Here is a 7232-nt window from a genome sequence, read left to right as displayed (position 1 = left end):
TAGAGACGGGGTTTCTCCATGTTGGTCAGGCTGGTCTCGAACTCCCAACCCCAGGTGATCCGCCAGTCTTGGCCTCCCAAAGTGCTGGGATTACAGGCGTGAGCCACCGCGCCCGGCCAACATTCACTTTAATGCATATTTTATACACTGTAGGGATCAAAGGAGGGCTTTCCCCTTGACCCTCTGAAGGTTCACTGAAAATCACTGTCATGAGGCAGTTTAATGGAAGAACAGGCATACAAATTTATTTAACAAGTACATAACGAGCACAAGAGGAAAATCACAGAGTCATTGCCCACCCACATTGTGATTCAGAAGCTTATAGACCACGCTAGCAAAACAGGTTGTGGAAGTAGGGAAAAGAATTCTGTTACTAGGGAGAATGAATGGATCAGGGAACAGAGATTGAATTGTACATGATCCTGTGAAAAGCTATGTTCAGGAAAGCTACACTCCTGGTCTTCCAGGGAGGAGAAAAAAATTAATTTTTTTTGATGGTCTAGATCTTAGGAAGATAAAGAAACTCCTATTTTACAGAGGGTGGGGGTAGGGAGAGCCTTGAGGCTTCCTCAGTTCACCGAGCCATATATGGTGGTATCGGTTTCTGAGCTCCAACAACACTTTCTTTTTTATTTTTTCTTTGAGACAGAGTTTCGCTTTTGTTAACCAGGCTGGAGTGCAATGGTGCAATCTTGGCTCACTGCAACCTCCGCCTCCCCAGTTCAAACTATTCTCCTGCCTCAGCCTCCCGAGTAGCTGGGATTACAGGTGCCCAACACCACACCCAGCTAATTTTTTGTATTTTTAGTAGAGGCTGGGTTTCACCATGTTGACCAGGTCAAACTCCTGACCTCAGGTGATCCACCTACCTCGGCCTCCCAAAGTGTTGGTATTACAGGCGTGAACCACGGCGCCCAGCCTCCAACAACACTTTCTAAACAATTACTTTTTCTTTTTTTTCTTTCTTTCTTTCTTTTTCTTTTTAGAGACAGTCTCGCTCTCTTGTCCAGGCTGGAGTACAGTGGCTCAAACATAACTCACTGTAACCTCAAATTCCTGGGTTCCGAGCAATCCTCCTGCTTCAGCTTCCCAATTAGTTGGGACTACAGGCATGAGCCACTGTGCTAGCCCAATTACTTTTTTAATCATTTAAATGACAGAATAAGTATAGTTGAGATTATAACATAAAAAGTAAATACATAAAAAGAAAATATAGGCCAGGTGCAGTGGCTCACGCCTATAATCCCAGCACTTTGGGAGGCTGAGATGGGGGATCAGTTGAGGTCAGGAGTTAGAGACCAGCCTGGTCAACATGGCGAAATCCTATCTCTACTAAAAATACAAAAATTAGCCAGGCATGTTGGCAGGCGCCTGCAGTCCCAGCTACTCCAGAAGCTGAAGCTCCAGAATCGCTTGAACCTGGGAGGCAGAGGTTGCAGTAAGCCAGATCATGCCATTGCACTCCAGCCTGGGCAACAAGAGGGAAACTCTGTCTCAAAAAAACAAAACAAAACAAAACAAAATTAATGTAATTCAATGTAATCTGAGGCATTACCGTGTTGTTTCTTTCTCCATTACTTTAGCTTCTATTTCTTCTGTATTTTGCAGTAACAATACTGTATCTTTACATGGTGTTTTACAGTTTCTTTTTTTTTCTTCTTCTTCTTTTTTTGAGACACAGTTTCACTCTTGTTGCCCAGGCTGGAATGCAATGGAGCGATGCTCACTGAGATGCTCACCGCAACCTCTGCCTGCTGGGTTCAAGTGATTCTCCTGCCTCAGCCTCCCGAGTAGCTGGGATTACAGGCATGCTCCACCACGCCCGGCTGATTTTGTATTTTTAGTAGAGACGGGGTTTCTCCATGTTGGTCAGGCTGGTCTCGAACTCCCAACCCCAGGTGATCCGCCAGTCTTGGCCTCCCAAAGTGCTGGGATTACAAGTATGAGCCACTGCACTCGGCCTACAGTTTCTAAAACACTTTTCTCACTTACAATCTCTGAAGTCCCACAATAGCCTTGGGCAGTAAAACTTGCATTGACATTAGAGAAAATCATGTTTTCTTTTTCTTCTTTTTAAAATAGAGATGGGGGTCTTACTGTGTTACCCAGGCTGGTCTTGAACTCCTGGGCTTAAAGCAATCCTCCTGCCTCAGCCTCTCAAAGGGATGGGATTACAGGCATTAGCCACTGTGCCTAGCCAAGAAAACCATGTTTTCAACACCATCAATGTGATAGATTTGTGAAACCAGAGGAATGCTGGTAAACATTTAACAACCGGTAAGTGGTAACAATCACCCAGCTGAGGGTATGGAGAACCCTGATTATAGTTTGCCAATTTCACTGACGTAAATACGCACAACATGGCTAATTTCAAACCACCACTGTGATGTCAACTGACTCCCCACATTTCTGAGAGTATAACGATTAGCTCTCACAAACAGTAGGAAGCCAGTTCCAGTACACTACTTGGTCACTTTAAATTGAATCTAAGGCCAGGTATGGTGGCTCATGCTTGTAATGCCAGCACTCTGGGAGGTTGAGGTGGGCAGATCATCAGTCCAGGAGTTCAAGACCAGCCTGGGGAACATGGTGAAACCTGGTCTCTACTAAAAATACGAAAATTAGCCAGGCATGGTGGCGCTTGCCTGTAGTCCCAGTTATGTGGGAGGCTGAGGTGGGAGGATCACTTGAGCCCAGGGAAGTTGAGGCTGCAGTGAGTCAAGATGGAGCCACTACACCCCAGCCTGAGTGACAGAGTGAGACCCTGTCTCAAAATAAAAACAACAAAAAAAGTTTCCATATCTTGTTTTTATAAGGAAAGTAGTTTTTTTCCTTTCTTTTTTTCCTCTTCTTCCAGGCTAGACTGTGGACAGATTAAGTCAGCTTCAATAATGAGAATAAAGATTTTACTCTATGGTCAAAATGGGTTAGAAGGAACCTGGTTCCCTGAATGATCTCATAGAACAGAGCTGCCCACTCACCCTAGACTACCTGCCTACCTCTGTACTGTTATGTGAGAGAGAAATAAACCTTAATCTTTGAGTTATTGTATTTGGGGATCTCTTTGCTGTAGTAGCTTAGTGACTTCTCACAAGAGGCAACATTTAAGCTAAGATGTAAATGACAAGAATGAACAAGCCATACCAAAAGGGAGAGAAAGAGCATTTCAGATAAATGAAAATGACCTAAAGGGAGACAGGTCAGTATGGATGGAGTACAGAGAGTGAATGGTAGAGATGTTAGAGGATAATTAATTCAGGATCAAATCACATAAGGATTTGAAGGCCAGGGTAATAAATTTTTATTTTAAGTGTCATGGGAAACCACTGGAGAATTTTAATAAGTGTCATAATTGGGCTTATGTTTTAAAAACATCATTCCATCTTGGGCTATGGAGACATTTTAAAAAATGAAAACAAAAAACAATCACTCTAGCTGCTCTGTGTTAAATCAAGTGAGGTGGCAAAGTGAAGACAAACACTACTATAGTTAGAAAGGTACAGCCATAGTTCAGGGGAGCTAATTTTGTGCTCTGAACTAGGATGGTGGTATAAATGAAGGTAGAGAGAACAAATTCTTGAAATGTTTTAGAAATATCAACAAGGCTAATTATGAGTTGGATGTAGGACAATGCAGGAAAGAGTGGAATCATTGATGATTTTGAGTTTAAGCAACTGCTATTTAATGAGGTGATTTGTTGTGTAAAGAGTGGACCATAAAGAGGTAAGAAGAGATAAGAGTGGAGACAAAGAGGTCAGCAGGAAGCTTGAGTTGAGGACAGCTGAGTTTTTGTTAATTTGTTTTTGCTTTTGTGGGGAGGAGGCAGATTTTGCTGTGAACAGCTCTTTTCTAGTAATGTTAGCTTCTATGTGCTTGTTAGGCATTCAAGTAGTCAGGCAACTGTCTCAAAGGTCTGAAATTCAAGGAAGATGTCTGGGCTGGAGATATGAATTTGAAAGTCATTAATATTATGGGCGGGTCATAAAGCCATAGACTGGATGATGTAGGTCATCTAGGGAGAAAATGTATGTAGAAAAGAGGGCAGAGGCATAGCCAAGAGCACTGAAGCATTGGGAAGAAAATTCCAAGGAAAACCAAAAAAGAGAGATGTCAGGAAAGCCTGGAGACTTGTTTCTAGAAGGCAGGCATAGTTAATTGTGTCACAAGCTATTGAAAGATTGAGTAAATGGGGATTGAGACCATTTACTGGTCTCAATGGCTTTGGCAACCACTGGCTTTGGCAAGAAGTGGGCTTTGAGAAGTGCCATTTCAGTGAAGTGCTAGGAATAAACACCCATCTGGAGAATTTGAAGGAGAGATGAGGAGGTAGGGACCACAAGTATAGACATGTCTTTACATCTTTTAGGGAGTTTTGCTGTTAAGGGAAGCAGAGGAATTGGGTGATAGCTGAAGGTAAAAGTGGGGTCAAATAAGGATTTTTTAAAATTTGAGTAAGATCTTACTAGGAATGATTACTAAAGAGAATAAAGGAAAGGAGTACAATCAGAGGTATATTAAGAAGGCCTAGTGAATGGGAGTCCTTTAAGTAAGTGTTTTGTGTGCAAAGTGCTATAGCCAATGAGGCATTTTTATTTTTATTTATTTATTTTTATTTATTTATCTATTTTGGGATGGAGTTTCGCTCTTGTTGCCCAGGATGGAGTGCAATGGTGCGATCTCGGCTCACCGCAACCTTCACCTCCCAGGTTCAAGCGATTCTCCCGCCTCACCCTCCCTAGTAGCTGGGATTACAGGCATGTGCCACCATGCCTGGCTAATTTTGTAATTTTAGTGGAAACGAGGTTTCTCCATGTTGGTCAGGCTGGTCTCAAACTCCCAACCTCAGGTGGTCCACCTGCCTCCCAAAGTGCTGGGATTACAGGCATGAGTCACCGCATCCAGCCAAGGCGTTTTTAAAAAACTGGAAGTGTGGGGAAAAAATGGTCACTGTTGATAGAAATGGGGCTGAGAAAGGAAATCATTTTAGAAATAATGATAAATGTATTTTTGACATATTGAGTTCAGGAAAATATTTAAGCAAAGATTAACCAACTTAGTACAAGGGATTTTTATTTTTATTATTTCTATGATCCGAAGAGAAACCAGAGTATACAAGGAATTTTGAGCTTCAAGATAACAAGAAAAATGATATATTTGACAAAGGACGAATCCAGTTGGTAGACTCTATTTAAATTATCCTGTATCAAATTAACAAGGATTTACTTTGCCAAGATTGTTGGCACTTTTATATTAACTTAAATTGCACTGGGAAAAAAGCATAATAGTAGTTGAGAAGCAACTAATTACAAGCAATTATAAGCCAAATTATGTTTATACCACAATTAGTGTTTGAGGTGGTTTAGTAGGCAGATTCTTCAATAAGCAACCATCAAATAATTGAACAGCTTGTAAAACACAGAAATACTTCTTTTGTCTTTATTCCAAGTAGAGTAACCACATTATCATTATAAAATAAGCAACATTTATTATCTTTTGTCCCAATCCGCAGTTTGAGTTGGATGCTTATAAAACATGGCAAGAGGGCTGGGCGCGGTGGCCTCCCAGCACTTTGGGAGGCCGAGGTGGCCAGATCACCTGAAGTCAGGAGTTCGAGACCAGCCTGGCAAACATGGTGAAACCTCCTCTCTACTAAAATACAAAAATTGGTCGGGCGTGGTGGCATGCACCTGTAATCCCAGCTACTCAGGAGGCCGAGGCAGGAGAATCGCTTGAACCCAGGAGGTAGAGGTTGCAGTGAGCCGAGATCACGCCACTGAACTCCAGCGTGGGCGACAGAGTGAGACTCCGTCTCAAACAAACAAACAAACAAACAAAACATGGCAAGAGTAGTGTATGTACCTAGCTCACAACATAGCTTATTTCAACAGGTTTCACGGAGACACGTGAATCCATGTTCTTGTAAGACAAGTGCTATTCTGCAGGGTATCTAGAGTGCAAACCCAAACCATGTCTTTTTCAGTGGATTTTTCATGCTGACATCATCTTACTTCACTTTGGGGAAAGTTTTTTTCTAAGGATGATAGCGAAAAGTCTTTTTGTTTTGCGACAATAGCAATTTTTATGTCAGCTTGGGTTTTTTCCTCCCATATTTCCAAGTAAAAGTCATAACTTTGTTACCACAATTTTGCCATCTGAGGTTAAACTGTTTGACCGTGGCTTGACGACTATTTTATACTTAATATTTATAAAATATTAGACTGATAGTTCGTTAAATTACCACTAGTGATAGCTCTGGAATCCCTGTTATATTAATTTCCAGGTAAATCCTTCTTAAGCACATGAGAAGATAGCACTGTAAATTTTGGGGGGTAAGGAGAACCTCCATCAATTAATACATCAGCTTGATAAAATTCAAAGAAAAACATGATCAAATTTCAGATTATATTTAACACATTCAGTTTCTAGAAGTAGTTTTGCTGAATAAATTCCCACCAGTTGAGCTAATGGAGCAACGGAGTTGCCAGTGCTTCCCGGCGGCTGCTGTGCTCAGTCAATTCGGAGGCATGGCGAGCCACACGGTGGGAGGTGGGTAGAGCCGGAGCCCTCCAAGGCTAGGCGCCACGTTGCTTTTCTCTTCTGAAATGCGAAGACAATGCTTCTGGCTATTGTATAAACCAGCCGAGGACTGCATTCATTCGCACATCAGCCAAGGCGTGAGCAGAATTAAAGCGCCTTCTAATTCGACCCCTGGCAACGTGCGCGTCACGGACAAATGTTTAGTTTTAACGCCTGGCTGCGTTCGCCTTGGGAAAACACACTTTAAAGAATGGCCAAGTACCTCAGCAGTCGCGGTGAACTGTACAAGATCGAAAGCACCACGCCAACCCAGCGCTGGCCACCGTCCCCGCTGAACCCCGCCAACACCCCTAAGGACCCACCCATGTTTTCTGCTAATCATTTTTTTTTCTAAACAGCTCTGCACAGCCTTTCCTCATTCGGTTCCCGCTCTCCCCACCCACTCTGCATTCGATCCGAGGTTTCCAGTCCCCAGCTGGACATCACAACATCCACTACCACTCAAGAGCCGGCCAGACCCCGGGCCGCAGCGCAGCGGGCAGCTCCCTGCGCTCCCCGCCAGGCCCTCCGCCAGCCAGCCGCCACTCGGCCGCTAGTGATTGACAGGCGGCGGCAGCTATGGGCCGTGGAGGTGGGACGATGCGTCACTTCCTGGTCTTTTGGGGGAGCCGGGATATATAAGGGCGGTGCTCACG

The sequence above is a fragment of the Colobus angolensis genome, unplaced genomic scaffold (assembly GCF_000951035.1).
Source record: "Colobus angolensis palliatus isolate OR3802 unplaced genomic scaffold, Cang.pa_1.0 Scaffold35, whole genome shotgun sequence".
In the NCBI taxonomy this organism is placed as follows: domain Eukaryota; kingdom Metazoa; phylum Chordata; class Mammalia; order Primates; family Cercopithecidae; genus Colobus; species Colobus angolensis.
This window is presented reverse-complemented; position numbering follows the sequence as displayed.